Source organism: Brassica oleracea, chromosome C6, assembly GCF_000695525.1.
Source record: "Brassica oleracea var. oleracea cultivar TO1000 chromosome C6, BOL, whole genome shotgun sequence".
In the NCBI taxonomy this organism is placed as follows: domain Eukaryota; kingdom Viridiplantae; phylum Streptophyta; class Magnoliopsida; order Brassicales; family Brassicaceae; genus Brassica; species Brassica oleracea.
Window position 1 is genome coordinate 30924590 of NC_027753.1, and position 372 is coordinate 30924961.

Consider the following 372-nt stretch of genomic DNA (forward strand, 5'->3'; position numbering starts at 1 on the left):
AGGGTTTCGCGAGAAACGTTTCTGCTGTGATTTTGATCCTAGGTGAAAGTTGCTTGGAGTTACTCATGGAGTGTTACCGATGTTTATTTCATTACGATCAAGTCGCAGAACGTTTTTCATAGGTTTTTATGAAAGGATTCTCATGACGCATTTGTTTCTGGAACGAATTGGTCGACCAGAGGTGGATCTTGCCACCATCGGGAGGAAAGTATCTCTTTGTGCACGATGCCACGTCTATTCTCGAGTTTTCTTCGTCACAAATGTTTTCGATGCTTTTGCGTGACTCACTTGGTACAACGGAAACTGAAAGAAATGCTTTGGTGATTGAAGATTTCTCGTAGAAATTTTTAAACGAAACTGGCTTTCTAAAAC